We start from the raw sequence: 15273 nt of genomic DNA on the forward strand, positions 1-15273 counted from the left end.
GTGGCCAAGGTCACTTGGTGTACAGCTAACATCCGGCACAAGACAAATAGCACGTGGAAGTTTGGGTACTGTTACTGGTAGGATATGGATGCACATTGATCCAGCCCACACAACATCTACATGGGCTAAGATAAGGACCTGGCACCAATTCGATGAACAGCTATTAGAGACCTCAACTCAGTTCCCAGGTGCGGAAGCATGCAGATTATCATTTCTTTAACACAATGACAGCTTGGAGGGGGAACTACTATTTTTTGCTGACCCTCACTGTTTCATCCATTGGACACCAATCATCAAACAGATGGAATAAGTCACACAAAAGATGTAAAATGGTAGACAGACAGCTAATTGTTGGTTAAATTAATTTGGTGTCCTTATAAATCGGGTATAGATTTTACAGGGGCTGAGGGCTGCTTCTCAACCAGTGTTACAGGAAAAATGCCCTTTGTCCCTGCACAGAATCAGCAGTTACTATTCATTAGTCTCCCAATAGTCTAATATGTGTGGGCAAGAGCCACCTTCGACTATAGGTACACTTTGGGTGCAAACCATTGCCCAGCAGATCCTTGTGCACTGCTAGTGTGATAGAGCAGTGACCCAGGGCTAGTGGCTGGCCTAAATTACGAGAATTTTTCTATTCCACACAATGATGATATAGGAATAAATAGAACCTGGCACCAACATTTTGGGCAATGGCTAGGCAACATATTGGAAAAAGGGTGGATTACCCTTAACACAAGATACTGGTGTCACTAATGATTGGTGAAGGAACTATAATTTGATACCTGTCATGTTGTGTCATGTGGAATCTGTGGTGTGGGACGTAGCATTCTGTATGGGGGATATGGTCTATGTCTTGCACTGCACGTGTCTGAGCATGTTACAAGGATGTGTGTCTCAGGGTTGTATGGCACATGTATGGAATAGTGTTGGTGTTGGTGCATGGTGTTGGTGTTTTATTCCAATGGTAAGCTTTGGCTGAGAGGAGACACCAAGAGACAATAAGGAATTGGAGTCTGAATAATAGGTCCGATACATAAAAAGGGGTCCATTGATAATCACTCCAACTATAAATTGCTTTGTTTGACATAGATGGCAAGATGTTAATGGCTGTAACAATGGGCCATGAAAAAAAAGGATAATACCCTGGGCCCAGATGGGTTTCCATAGTGGATGTGAGACAGAAGACAATTTACTGGCACAGGCCTGTCTATTGGACATGGCCATGAAGAAGAACTCTCCCCTCCTGATCACTCCATTTATTGACTTTACTACAGCTTTTGATTGCATCAACAGAGGAAGGCTGTGGTATAAACTTCATAAGTGGGGGTTCCAGCCTCCCTATTAAATACCATTATTAGTCTCTATTCTGACACGTGGGTAAGAGTGCGGGTCAAAACTAATTGGGTGACATCTAATAAAATTCCAACCTCAAAAGGGGTTAAACAAGGATGTATTATGGCTGCTTCTTTTTAGTTTATACCTTGTAGACTTTAATAATCATCTAGCACCATGCAGGCTTTTCCACCTAAACATGCGGGGGTCAATATGCTGACAACACCATTATTTCTGACCAGACACAAATAGGCTCACAGCGTTCCCTAAATGCTTTGGATGAGTATTGCTAAATTAATAATATTGAAATTAGTAGTGGAAAAACAAAAATGTTAATGATTTGTAGAAATAACACAAGAAAAGGATCCTGGCACCTGGGCACCAAAAAACTGGAAGCAATTCCATTGATCAAATACCTGGGAGTATATTTCAACGGCTGAGGCAGCTAGAAAGACCATCTAGCCTCTCAGAAGCAAGTTGGCTTAGCATTAACGGTCTTGTTTTGCAAATTCATATGCAAGATGAATGGGCCTCAGGCAATGGCATTGTGTAAAGTCACAGACTCAAAATTAATGCCAACTTTAATGTACTGAGCCTTCTCCTTTAAAGATCACTTGGTGAATTGGCTAGATCGTGCCCAGAACCATTGCTATCATGCTGTCTTCTTGCTGCCTAACTGTGCACTTGCAGAAAGCCCGTGCCTCAAATTCAACTTGTCCAGACAAAGCCTAATATTAAAATCTCACTTCATTGCCTATTGTGCAATGGGAAGGAATGCTGAGACCGGCACATTGAGACGTCTGATTCGGCAATCATTGTCAAGCAAGAATCTGAAGTGGCATAATTATCTTGAAACAGCTGTAAATTTCTAGGCAGCAGAAGAAATGTGGGGCAGTAACATCCCACCAAAGCTCATGTCCAGAATCTTGTCCAAGCAGGCCAGATTATTTTCTAGATCAATGGACATTGAAGCTCTCTCTGCTATGGAGCGACCAGGAATCCTACTCTCGTAATGCAATGCCACAAGAGTCTCAGGAATTTGGGGTTTGTCCTGGAAAATGTCAGTGAAGCAGAGTTTATTACTCCTAAGCTGTGGGTGATTCCATTGAAAGAATATTGTTTTGGGCGAATTAAAGGCCACAATGGGACATGGTGACTTTTCAGAGTGCAGATAGAGTCTCTAATACAACTAACTTGTATGTACCCCCTCCTAATGCTACTTAGAAGGTAATGGCTGCGGCCAGTGTTCCTGCAACTAAACTTGAGAACCTGTAAAGATGCGGTTGCTGCCTACATGTCCAGGACGTTCCCGTAATTGTCAACCGATATCTGAAATGTGTGTGTCAGGCAGTCAAGCAAACGAATGATGATTTTTTGTAAATAGAACGGCCCATCTCAAGACTCATGAGGTGTGTGGATATGGTAAGTGCAAATGAAATAATTACCCAGTGTGAAAATTGCTAATTTGTTACTGATTGTACTCCACGTTTTAGAAGGATTCGTATTCTTGGAATGTTACTATATTTATTGAGTTTTAGGGATAAGAACTGCACATTCAGGCTAAAAACAGATGCCTCCATTGGACTGCTATGACTTTGGACTAATGCTTTGAAATGAGCGATATTGCTCTACTATTGAGGCAAACACAAAAGAGTACTTAGTTCATGCACTTAGTCACTTTAGCGATATTTATGCTCTAAACATCCATTCATCAGAGACTTATGTTATCTTTGTCCTCTGTTTTTAGTATCCTTTTTTATTTATTATTTTTTATATCTTTTGTAAAGGTTTTAATTAACTGAAACCACTACAGATTTATTCATTAATTCAAAGGTGTTTTTCTTACACTTTCATCTCATTTGGGACACAATATTTTGGGACATAATTTGTGTCGGCCGGCATATTCCAGTTTTCTTCAGAAGTATCAAATTGTGCATAGAGACGTAGCTAGTACTACCCGAAAAGTAATACTTTGGCTGAGAGGGGAAAAAGATTGGTGGGTGGTTGTCTAAGGTTGACAATGAGCAATAGACTCAATGTTGAGGAGTGCTTGAGTGAAGTGCTGATGGCATATCACAATACTCCACATTCCATCACCCAGGTTATACTTTTCCACGCTTTGAAAGATCATAAGAGTTGGTCCGAGTTGGTGTCAGGATGGATACGTGTGGGCACTAATGATAATACTTTTTATGGATGTATGTCTAGTATCATCTAAGCAAATGCTGGCAAAATTCAAGCAGGGGCTTTATAAAAACACTGCAAATAAATATGCATGGATAGGGGCCAGTCAGGTCAGATTTTTTAAACAAACTATGCATCGTAAATGTTTGGAAATTCAAAAACTGCACTTCTAAAATGATGAAGTCCTAATTTCATGCACTTTGATGTCATTGTAAGACAGCCTCAGGAGTCTGCCCTTGAGAATGTGTTATCCTGATAAAAAAGACCCAAACTTGCACCAATCACCTTACATCTGGGTCTTTAAAAGTACAAAGTATGTAATATTCCTTAGTAGGTTTCAATGATAGCCCTAGGAATGTAATTGATACGTCACTCTGCTACTAATGCATAGTGAAGTTTACTTTTACATTTTAGCCATTGACAAAACAATTTACCTTTTCGTTGTTTATATTTGCACTGTTACCTAATGCTTTACTTTTGAGCCCTCAGCTCCAGGTTTATACTTGAGTAGCAGCTTACTTGTCAATGGAAGATAGAAATATACATGGTCTGCCTATAGTACTAATAAGTGTAATTTCTCCCCATAAAAGACATGGACCCCCGCTGACATCATAGGAGGTAACATCATATATCCCTCTGACCCTGTTGACATGAGGTGACGTCACATAGCATTTGGACCTGATGAAATCACAAGAGGTAGCACAAAAACTGTGCAATGTCTAAAAACAGCTTTAGAGTTTCATAGAAGTTGTTAACAGGCAGGCACAATGATGGGTAATGAGTCAGTTTCCTCTGCTGATGACTACTATTTGCCACCCTTACCATTGTTCACTCTCTCACTGAATGCTTGCCCATCAGTTTCTTGCTGGTGTTTGTTTGAGGGGGCATTGTACTGCATATCATTTAGTTCTATTCCTACGGATGGTAGGTAATAAGGGAATGAGTCATCCGAAATATGAGAATCTGGAAATTTTGTGAAATCTGTAATTGTAATCACACGGGTTGTTTTTGCAACCCTGAAAGCCCAATTAATGTCCATTATACATTACAGCCTTATGGTCAGCCGTAGCAGGCTACACCGGCCACTAAAGATCAGCTCCAGCGTTAAAGGCCCAAGCCAAAGGTGAGGGCCTTTAACAAGAGAGTGGGACTTTAATGGTTAGTATAGCCCAGCTATGAAGGGCTATAAAGCTGTTCGAACATTCTGCCACTAGAGGGCAGAATGTTCTAGTAAATAATCCAAAGTGCTCACAGAGCCCAAGGGGTTTGAAATCCCCTGGGCTCACAGTGAGGCCTTTGTTCAAAGCTGTTGCTGTGTCAAAAACATTGGAATGTTAGAGCTCCGGGCTTCTAATGGCTGGTAGAAGCCTGTAGCTACCCCATTGTCTTCCAGGGAGCTCCCAATATTCCAATGTTCTAATTTTATGCATAATCCTTGTTATGCATAGTGTCGCTATATCAGAATACTAGCTCTTTAGAGAACACTGGAGTCCCATAGAGACTCATTGCTGGGAAGGAAGTAGATAGGTGGAACAGAGAACAACAGCACAGGGATATTTGTCTCTTGAGGATATTGATTATTTATTCAAGGGAGAATTGCTTGTGTTGGACACACATAAAGTTGCGGCTTTGGACATGTTTCATTGCATTTTGAGTCTTATCCTTGTGCCTCCTGTAGTCGGGGCAACTAGCCGTTTGTGGGATCCACTCTCCAGTGTTAATCAATCTAGAAATACTTGAATCATTAATTCCAGACAGCTTTGCTTCACTGTGAATTTAAAATTGGTTTGGGCAGGCTTAAATGGGCTTTAAGCCCACTTTGGTTGCTGTGGCTAGACCATGGTGGGATTTGGCTCTTTAGATTATCTCAACCCTTGAGTATTTTTATGTCTTTAATTGCAGGCATCCTTGCCTGCACTGTGAGTAATTACATTTGCTTTGACAATGTTTAAATGCTTTTTGAGTCCCATACTCATGTTTGCTTTAGTTGGCATTACTACTTGGGCCATATTGGAAACTACACAAAATAACCCTTAAGAATGACAGTACAATAACATGTGCTGGTTATCTATTGCACTCCTTTGTTTCACCCCACACATAAGCACAAATACACTATCACAGCAACACCATATGAACAGCCCCAGCCACACATGCACAGCACTAAAACACATCCCATGTAGGCTATCTATCTTAATGATATATTCCTTGAGGATCTTAGATATGGAGCCAAGAATAGTAAATCTATACTTAACTATATATACTTACCTATGTATTACTGTGATAGTCAAAATTCTGTTTGCTATATTGTAGCAAGATGGCATTTCTGCACTCAGTATTCCAGCCTCCAACCTCCAAAGTACCCACTGGTCATCATTGGCTTCTTTGAACGATATCTTTCAAATGCTCCCAAAGGAGCTAGTGAACAGGACCTGTGCATCCAGAATCAGGAGCCTTTTACACCAAGGGGCAGAGTCACTAAGGACTTGAGTTGTCTTTGAATGATGCTAGTTAATGCAATGCAAGAGAAGTCCTCGAATGGGGTTTTCAAAGCCACACAAAGGGCTACTTGAGCCTCCCAGTCTGGCTTTTCTAAGAACTGTAAGGCAATGCAGCAGCTTGTGCTGCATTGAGTTACATTTTGTTGTAGTAGGTGTTCCATGGGTTGAGTGTGAGCATTCCCATGCATCCATCCATCGAATTTGACACAATCCCAGATTTAATAAAGTCTGTCAGCCTGGTATGGTACCTAAATGCTTCTACCAACCGCAGAGAGGAGTAACAAGGAAAAATATCATTATTTGCCTCTTTTATTCCTCTTTCTCTGCTCAATGTATTCTTCATCACACATATAAAGAGGAAATTGGCTCTTAGGAAATTTTTTTGTGCAGGAAGGTATCCCTTTCTGCAGAAGAACAATCCTGCCTGTAATGCGGCACCCTTGCAGCATGGAGCAAGGATGTCTGGATGGTGCTAGGAAGCACACAGTTCACCAGTACTAGGAAAGAGTAGAAATGTGCCATTTCTTAGGGTTAAGGCACTTTTTTGCTCTTTCCCTTTCACACAATGCAGAAAGTTGCCTTGCTGCATTGCGTGAAATATTAGGAAACCTGCACCCAACTAACTAGCCTCAGTGGTTTAATTGCTTACAGTTCTCTTTCTAGATAGCCAGTGGGTAACGAAAATTAAGATTGTTAGCGAATGAGTAGCGCAAGGCTTACATTTCTGGTTACCTCGGGTAATTGCTTTAGGGTTAGCTGGTACATTTCAGTCCCTGCTCATACATTTATTGGCACAAGGTTAAGAATTTCGAGTTTTCTAGTGAATATTCTAACCTTTTAATTTTACCCTGATGAATTTCGGCGAGTCAAACCTACTAACATGTTCCTAGTTTATAACACGTGGTGAATACGATATGTGCAGAATGTAATGCAGAAAGTACACATTTCTGCACGTAATTACTCAATTTAGCAAAGAAAACTTCGAAAGGGGTGTATTTATCTCACCCAGTAAATATCACACAGCGTGTCATTGGTTTACCAGTTGAGGGAAATAGAGCGTGATGTAAAACCTCAAATATGCTTTTTTATCATTTTTGTTTATAAATGTAATTGCTCCAAGATTTCTTATATGCCTAGTTGGTATTATCACGTTTAGAAAATGAAGCTAGTTGCTTGAAATGTCACATATACATTTTAGAGCAACACCCAGTTAATAATGTTTGAAATGTTTGTCACCCTTTCTTCGAAACAGTATCTTCAGCCACTCCACGCTTTGTTGGATGGAGACGAACATAAGGATCTTCTCTGTTTATTTAAAGATTTTATTAACTCGTGATTGGAAACATGGATTTCGTGCTCCTTATTTTATCTTAATTGATTAGTTCGAAGACAATGCTAACAGTCTGGCATCACTTGAAGGAATTGTTACCTTAAGCTATTAAGTGACTTCTTTGATGACAACTGGGGAAAATCTGGTGTTAGCGGAGGGTTCCTTCAGATAGCATTTTACTCGTTCTTTGTCCCCTTTGACTATCATCACCTTGTTAATTTCTCAGTATCACGACCTATTTTTGTCTCTAATTGATGCTGGGAAAAATACATGGGCATGCAGAATGCTGCCCAAAATTAAGAGAAGAGCGTGGACATAGATTCTACAAAAATGAACACAAAATAAAGAGTTATTGTGCTGTTCGCGTTTTTTATATAATGCAGAACAAACTCAACTGAACACTTATACGACTAACTCAACATTACACAAGAACGCTTGATGTGGACTCATGCACATCTAACCCTAAATTACACACGCACACTATGACTTACTAGACTCATGCACAAGCAACCCGCGATTACACCAAACACAGTGTGAGCGGACGACACACACTCCCAATACAAAATATTAATTAACTACATTGTAAAATGAATTATGCAAAGACTTTCCAAAGAATTACATAAGTGCACTGAGCACGCAACACATTCACAACCACCTCAAAAGAGTAATTGTGAACTGAATGAGTCTACACCCACCCAAAAGAGCTGTGCGAGAACACTGTGAAACGGACACAGTGGTAACCAGCTCTAAACATTACACCATGTGCAGTGTGAACTAGATACATCATCAACCACTTCAATACTTTGCATAAGCAAGCTGTAATCAGGACAAATCCAATATCAACCCAAAGCACTGCACATGCACACTGTGAAATGGGCACATTTACAACCATCCCAAAACATTGCAGAAGACGTTTGTGGCTGGCTGGAAATAGCAGTAGGGACACTTCTACTCTTTCCTAGTACTGGTGAACTGTGTGCTTCCTAGCACCATCCAGACATCCTTGCTCCATGCTGCAAGGGTGCCTTGCATTACAGGCAGGGTTGTTATTCTGCAGGAAGGGATACCCTGTGCAGTAGGAACAGAAGAAGCAAAGGGAAACCAGAGAGCAATGGGTAAACGAGGGCCCCAGGGTGGGAGGCAGATATTAGGTGGGAAGTTGTGCCTTTGAAACAAAGCTAGACCAGGGTAGAATGGTAGTGAGATAAAGGAGAGAGAGAGAGAGGTTGCAGACGCATTTAAATGATAAAATAGATCTTTGAACATCAAGGGATTTTGCTCCACGCATCGATCTGGAAAATGTTGTCCTCTCAGACCTTGGTACTCTGCTTCTGCCACACTCGGTATAAAGCAGATGAGCCAATGTATTCAAAACCTAGCATCCAATTCATAAAAGTATTTTTGGCAATCAATATACGTTTATGGATACAAATACCTCTATTGCTGTCTGCCAGAAATGCAGAAGATGATTCCTGGCAGCTGCAAGTGGTTTTACTACTGAAGATTTATCTTCCACAAGTGTGCAGAGGGCAAGAAGCAGGCGTTACGAGGCGTGGTTTTCCTTGTAACTTTGCGAATGCCCACAACCATGTCAATTTGTTGACATTCAAAAACTGAAATCCGACCCTTTATCACCCTGGAATCGGGTGGATAGTAACTCTTCCCAAGACCTGGAGTAATTACCCTTCTAGAATGGGAAGACAAGTGGATCACCCCAAGTTTTGCTGAGAAGGCAGGAGATGGGCTTTCTCCATGTGGTCATTATTTCCCTACAGATTAAAACAAGAAAATGTGCCTTTGCCCATTTGTCTACCTTTTCCTCTGGGCACAATAGTATGATGTGTACAATTCCACACATGAGGAATAGGAAGCCTTACATATTTACTTTACAGGTTCAGTAGAATGCCTAGAAACCTTTGCCTGTTGTGACTTATGTGGACCATTACATCTGTTAACAGGGTCAATAATTGAGCCTCTAATTGTCTGCAATTCTGATCACTCTAGCTGAAACGTCACAATAAGGACATTTTTGTGGGAAACTAGGAAAGCTCTGCCACGGGATGCTGTCCTTAGGTGGATTTCAAAAACAATGGCATGCAGGCCCTGCCTCAACAAACTTGATCAAACTTGATCAAAAGTTAAGATTCAAAATAGCTGTTTCTAAAGTTCGTTTTTCTAACTTCATTGTGTCACTATAATTTTTTTGGGCAGCATCATTGCTTTTCATCCCTATTGTTAGAGCTCTCTTTCCATGATGGAGTGAGCTTCGGCTAAAGGCAGGCTGGGTGCTTACACACGTCGATCCTCTCCTCAGGTGCTCACACTGTTCTAGTAACCCACTAGTTTAGCCTGTCAGTTTAGCCGTCTTTTGCAGTTTTATTTGTTTTATTCAGTGCTCAATTTATGTAGGGGCACCAGCACCTTTTTACAAACCTCTTTATTATGACAGTCTATCACATGGTGGTGCTGTCTGACTTTTTTCAAGACCAGCAAAGTGTTTCACAGTTCACTATACCAAAAACACATAACAAACTAGTGTGTCTAGTCCATTCTTACAACTCAAGGTGGCTTGAAATAGTGCACAATGTTACACTTGTATTAGTGTGATGGGTAATAAAGAGCTGTAACTGGCATGTGGTAGACCTAGCAGGGGCAGTGGATGGTGTGAGTCCCAGCGGCAGAAATAACTTAGGCCCTGGCACTTGTTTTTTTGTTTTGTTTTTACAAATTAACCACTGGTTTTAATGTTAAGTTATATATTTTTGTTGCCATTTGCCTTTTGCTCATTTGATATAGGAATGTGGCCCAAATATATTAGTGGATCCAACACATTAATCTGATATGGGCCTCTCCTTGCCTCCAACCGGTCCTGACAATTCTCTACATTTTCTAGCACTTTTAAAAATTGCAAAGTTTCTCTCAAAAGATGTGTACATTCACTAATTTTTAAAAGTTTGGTGGTGATTTAGATCTTTTATATGTTGTATTTAGGGGCAGATCTACAAATGCTTTTACATGTTTAATTTTACATTTGCATGTTGCTTGTGATTCACACAGCTAACGTCCTCGTACTTTATACATGTAAGCAAGACCTACCTATGTGTATACAACTGCACAGGTGCACATACTCAGAAGTCACATCAGAGTAGTTGGCTTTCTCAAGGAAATATTACATAAATTACTGGAAATCAACACAAAGGCTTTCAATACACAGATCGGCTTTGATCATGATGAGGTCGCACCAAACAACCACGTTTTGGGTGCAAACTCCTGTTTGAGCTAATAAAGGGACCATAATGTGGGTACGAGAAGTAAATGGCTCAAAATTTAGTTTTGTGCACTAAGTCGTGAGCAGAACTCAGGGCAGAATAAAGGTTATTCCCCATTCCTAGATGCAAAAGGCATGATTGGGTGCAAATGGTGCACTAACTTATTTGCACAATTGTGTATGCAAATTGCCAATGTTTTCCTGTATCTTCCTAATCGGATCCAGAGACAAAATTTTGTGGGTGTTCGAAAAGATTGTGTCATGAATTTGCACATCTGGACCTAAATTTTCTTGGTGAAAATGGGGCAGAACTTGTGGAATGTGCACCAACATGCACATCATGTATGTAGGAACCAGACACATCTACTTAAAAACAGGTATGTACATAAAAAGGGACAACATAAAGCCAATTCAAGCCAAATGTGATGACGTCTAAAATTTAAGATGAGGAGATCATGTGTAGCGGCTGATGAGAACTAATATTAGGATGGTATTGTCATATAAAAGCAGGCAATGGCACGGTCAGTAAGTCTCTCCCATGACACTGGGATGAAGATCTACTGGTTTGCCAATGCTTATTTTCTCTCAAACTACTGCAATGTGTACACACACATATAGGTGTCACCTTGGAATTATTTTTCTTTTGCTTTATTATGCCGCAATGGCCATCCCTGCCTATTCTACTTTGAAATGTTTTTTTTTCTTCTAAAAGCAAAAGAAAATACATTGCATGGTAGCCTTCTTTGAACAATAAGGCAAAATAAAAAGCATTTTGCAAGATTTTGCAATGTGTGCCCTCATGTGAATAAAGGGGCTTGCCAGGGGCAACCATTTTCGAATGGTTTAAAAGACATGAAAGGAGGCTGCCTGCCAATAAAGCTGCTTCCAGCAAATGGAGCATAGGGTGCTCAAATGAATACCGGGGTCAGTGAGTGGGACAGCAAATGGGGAGCAATGGGAGTGAGGGGGAGCAAACATACTCTCTCATACACTGCATTGTTCTGACACCAGCAGTGGAGGGATGCAACTCCTCTAGTCAAAACACACTGAGTCCAAAATATTCCTTTGTGTTAAACCATAAGAATAGGGAGGAAAATAATTGAATTTGGAGTGGTCAACTGAGATACATATCAGTTCTTGGGCAATAGTCAGACCCAGAATCCACACCCACTATAAGCCTATATTGGATACAGTAGGTCAGTTGCCAATAGAAACTGAATGCTGTCTGCTTGCATGCTAGACCTACAAAGCTGATATCTGAAGTCCTTCCACTCTGCCTGCCTATATAACTCTTATCACCATTCTATTGACAGTGTGCTGGGCCCTGTAACAAAGCACAAGTAAGCACTGCAAAGGAAGCACTTTCTGTACTTGCCCACTTTGTAGTTGTGCCCTGCTTAAATAAAGATTGCCATCTTGAGATGGGAGGATAAGCTCTCTAAGATCTGCCACACACTTGATTAGCAAAAGCGCAAAAAGAAGCTTAAAATAAGTTTTAGGAGTCACTAAATGTCATTCTTGAGCGCACATGTACTCAGTGCTTAATTTATAAAAAATAAGTACAAGCTCCTAAATGTTTTCTTAGGGGACTCAGAGCCTGGCAAGCATTCTACTCCTCCTAAGGCCAGGTAACCCTGCAGGACTCAGTGCTTTAAGAAGAACAAGAAGGGTGTGTGGATATGATCAGTAGACCTGGCCCTCCTGCCTTTTGAACAGATCAGGTCTCAATAGCAGCTGCAGAAAAACTACCGGCCATGAGTCCCAAACTGTCTGACAATTGCTTGGCCCTTGGCTGCATATTCGGCCTAGCTACACAACAGCATTCACAATATACTATAAGGGAATAGTAGTGCTTCTTTTATGTCCTTCATGATTTGTGGAAAAAAGAAGGTCTGCTACTACTCTTAATTGTGAAAAAGCACAGTTTTAGCTTTCCTTCATGTATTTCATGTACCTGTGTGGAAATAAAAGAAGAACTAACTTCTCTGGCTCCCGTGGCTCAGTAAATGAAGGCAGCGTCGGACCGGGACTCGGTGACAGTCTTGGTCCTCAGAAATAGAAGGTGGTAGTGCTCATTAGAAATAGGTGGCAGTCATTCCCACCAGCAAGTACCAGCACACTGTGGTGCTGGAACAATTTTCAGAGTGGAGGTGTTGTCATCAACATTATATTATTGAAGGCAAAGAGACTGTGAAAAATCCAAGAATCACACAAAGAATAAGCATAGCAAATGAACCACACCCAGTCAGCAGGATAGTGTTAAGAGTGTGGTATGTAGACAATGCTGCATTTTGGAGCAGGCTGTCACAAATATGCCACTAAAGAATTGTATGATAGTGCACTGTCTGTTACAGATAGCACATCTTCCCTTGAAATGGCCACTGAGTCTGCTCAGACATATAATTGTACTGGTAAAGCCATAGAGCACACAAACAAACAATGTGTGGCACCTGAGTTTCAGTCAGTATTTAGCATTGGTGAATCACCAAGATAAACGTGTGGATTTGCTTTTATCCTATTAAATTCTTTGTTTCCATCACACTTTAAAATTACAAGAAAAATGTGCTTCATTTGTGCTTCCACAACTGCTGATTTAGTTTGAAATATGCGTACAGTTTACAGGTTGTTTAAGGTTTGTTGTGTGTTAGAAAAAAAATGACATCCTATCGCTGTTCCTTTCACAAAAGATGCTGCTCTCTAGCAAGATTGTGCGTGGTTCACTTTACAAAATCTACTCTTTTTACAGTTAGAGAAAGAAAGGTACACATCAGTCTCCATATAAGAAGAATAAACAGTTTATCAGAAGGCATAGCCTGATATTTGACTTCTGACTTTGAATACATGGCAAATGTGTCGGGGTAAAAACAAAATGTTAAGCCTTTAATTTTTTTGCTAATTGATCTTGTGAACTCCAGCATGGTTATTCTGGTGGTGCTGGAGCAACCACCGCACCCGTACTGCCAGTGCCAATGCCAGCACAAATGAAGTAGTTTAATTGCATCAAGTTCAAAGTGTTCATTGATTTAATTTGGAAGGATATTTCTGGATAAAACTTCCCAAAAAAATGTTAGGACTCCGTTGTCAAATGTCTATTTGCTAAATGTCCTGATCCCCTTGTTACATTCATCCTTACCGTGCCACTTAAAATTTGGTACAGTTGACCTCAAACATGAGCTTGTTCAGATAGCAGCACATTAAAAGCTTGCTAAGTTCTAGAGAATCCAGCTGTGCGCCTTTGTGAATAACTGAATGTATCTGTTAAAATAGCTTTGTTGTTGAAGATTTTGTATTTCTTGTTGTGAAGCTGCTCCCCAGACACACCCATTTATCACATGATTACATTTTGACAGATCTATGTCGACCCTGGTTAGGTACTTCCCAGACACCGGAACTGCTAATGGCCTGTCTTGTTTCAAACTAGTACTGCGCCTAAGTGTTTTGAGAAGTTCTTCTATCTAATCCTTCTGGTGTGTTGCCTCTGCAGTAGCCTTCTCTGTGACTAAGGTCAGTAGAGAAGGTAACTAGTGTACCAAAGTAGTCCTTCCTAACTCTTACCAGACAAGAGAGGTGACTGCTCAAAATTCATAACAGGATTAGCCGGGGATCCTCATGGAATGGTGAGCACAAAATCTTACACCACACAACTTTGTTGAACCTTCTCACCTTGCCTACTCCAGGCAACCACTACCGTCGGCCACACATGGCTTGAGCACTGGCACATCACCTGTGTTTTGACTAGGGTGCCGAAAGAAGTTTACCCAAGACTCAGTTACAGGTCCCATGATCCTGCCTGTCTGTGCACAGGTACAACACCTTGTAAGGCTGAGTGCTTATTAGATATTTATATAAAAGGGTGGAAGCCCATCTTGCCCCCCCCCCCCTTTCATCTGTAAGATTGGAGCATCCATGATCTACATATGAATTTGACTAGAACCTTATGGTTGTTTGATATTTACATTGTCAGACACCAGAACATCCTAAAATGCAAGGTAGCACTGGCCTCTCTTGACAAATTTCCAATAGATTTTCATGCCTGCAACATCTTATACAATAAACGTAAACATTTGCATTTATGGGTTACCAAATATGATCGGTTGATTTGTCTACGACCCTTTGGGCTAGTGGAATTGGAATGTTTTTACTATGACCAGTAGATCCCAAGATATTTGTAACAAATAATCAAGGGCCCTGTGAGCTTCCATAAAAAAGTTGATTGTGAACTTTGAGAACTGATTTGTAGACATTTATGTTAAGCTTTCATTGCGTTCAATCACAGTCAATATGAAAGGTAAATGGCAGCAGCTAGCGCCTGCTGGCACCTTAAAAACCACTATGCTTGCAATTACTTCCCCTGATTATCATGTTAAGTTAGTTCTGCTCTTAGATCCGGAGCTATCCTTGGTCTTCACAGGACAATGGAGCATAACTGCATAGGAATCTCGAACATTAGACTTATGGAATTTAATTTAACAATGTTTTGTGTTGGTAATGTGTAGTTTATTTTTATTTGTTTTCGTTTTTTCTATTTATAGTAAACCATAAGGGTTATAAAAATTATTGCACAGGGCAACAATTCTGACTGTAGATTCTACCTTTACAGAGATAAAATGTAACTAATCTGAATCTTCACACCAGTTCCCTTGAGGTTGGCTTTCACT

The sequence above is a fragment of the Pleurodeles waltl genome, chromosome 4_2 (genome assembly GCF_031143425.1).
Source record: "Pleurodeles waltl isolate 20211129_DDA chromosome 4_2, aPleWal1.hap1.20221129, whole genome shotgun sequence".
NCBI lineage: Eukaryota > Metazoa > Chordata > Amphibia > Caudata > Salamandridae > Pleurodeles > Pleurodeles waltl.